The sequence below is a fragment of the Rhinatrema bivittatum genome, chromosome 3 (assembly GCF_901001135.1).
Source record: "Rhinatrema bivittatum chromosome 3, aRhiBiv1.1, whole genome shotgun sequence".
NCBI classification, from domain to species: Eukaryota; Metazoa; Chordata; class Amphibia; order Gymnophiona; family Rhinatrematidae; genus Rhinatrema; species Rhinatrema bivittatum.
In genome coordinates, this window is record NC_042617.1 from 508,642,560 (window position 1) to 508,644,098 (window position 1,539).

Consider the following 1,539-nt stretch of genomic DNA (forward strand, 5'->3'; position numbering starts at 1 on the left):
CATAAATGTTGTCAAGTTAAATGTAAAACATTGATAAGACAGGCTAAGAGAGAATTTGAAAAGAAGTTGGCTGTAGAGGCAAAAACTCACAGTAAAACCTTTTTTAAATATATCCAAAGCAGAAAGCCTGTGAGGGACTCAATTCTTTTTACCACACAAGGTGTTGGCTTAGGAGTTTACCTAAAGCTTTCTTATTTCGTTTCCAGTAACCATTCCCACACTTCTTCTGGGGAAGACGATATCTGCTATGAATTTGCATGAGATCAAGTAGCACGCATAGAAGGAAGGGCCTGTAAATCTATCCCACGCATATAGATTGTGGATATCCTGAAAACCTGACAGGTGGGGTTTCCACTGCACATTGGAACCCATTGGTCTTCAACTTGCTTTTTCGGTATCTAAGTTATCCTTGCACTCAGACGCATGCCTGTTTCTGCAGCAAGTTAAAAATGGCTCCACTTGGGATTGAACCCAGGCCCTTCTGCGTATAAAGCAGATGTGATAACCACTACACTATGGAACCAACTAACCTCGTCCTTTAACCTGTGAGCAACTATTGAACTCTTGATGCGAGACTAAAGGAGGACTAATTGAACAAGCATCTCAGCTAGAGAAGTGCATTCATTGAAAACAAAATATAAAAATGAAATCAGTGGAGCCAACTTGATTCTTTTTTATTTATTTAGTTTATTTATTAAAAATTCTTGTATACCATCGTTCATAATATACATCACAACGGTTTACATGTTACAAAATCATAAAATCAAACTGAAATATCTAAAAGGTACAGTAAAATATGATAAAAAATAAAATTGTTAATCAATTATTAATAAATGAACATAAAACAAAGATAAAAATAATGTTTCTTTAAACCAATTAGTCCTTTTTTTCAAGATAGTCAATATAAGCCTGTTCGAACAGCCATGCTTTTAGAGCTTTTTTAAAAGCTTTAAACTCTGACTCCAAACTTAGGGTCCAAAATGAGCTGAAGGGGACCCGTGAACTAAAGGAATCCTACTTGTTTCATTTCTGTCAAACAGAATGATTTCTATAAGCAATTATAGTCAAAAGACCCATGGAAATCATAGGCATAGCAACAGTTGCAAATGTATGGAGAAAGGTTCATACACTGTGGAGCGGGCAGGCTGCAGAGAAGGGACGGATTGGCATACCGTCAAGCAATGAGAGTTATGATGTATCGCAGCGGAGCATTTTCCTAGTCTCCTATAATGCCGCAGAGCGGGTTACAGTGATGCTGAGCTCGAAGAATGAGCATGTCATAGCCTTGCTCTGCATTGTTTCTCTAGACGTTGTCTGTGTGAAAGCATAGCTCTGAGGTCTCTCCGAATTCTTGGTAAGGATTTATGCTGTGGCAGCCCATTAACACAAGACAGGAAAACAAACCATGGAGGCAGCATGGCATCACAATATTTCTGCATCATTGTAGATTTGTGTTGCTTTGCTTGTTGTTCTGTTTTTCCTTTTTCGTGATTGAAGCCTTAGCTACACTTCAGATTAGTTATTTATTCTCTGTATGAC

At 37.9% G+C, this 1,539-nt stretch overlaps 1 non-coding gene across 1 annotated transcript; it reads right to left on the bottom strand.

Moving 5' to 3' along the window:
• Positions 1-450: 450 nt before the first annotated feature.
• TRNAI-UAU lies at positions 451-523 on the bottom strand. Its single transcript has one exon. It is a non-coding gene; the product is annotated as a tRNA-Ile (tRNA).
• Between the last annotated feature and the right edge of the window lie 1,016 nt (positions 524-1,539).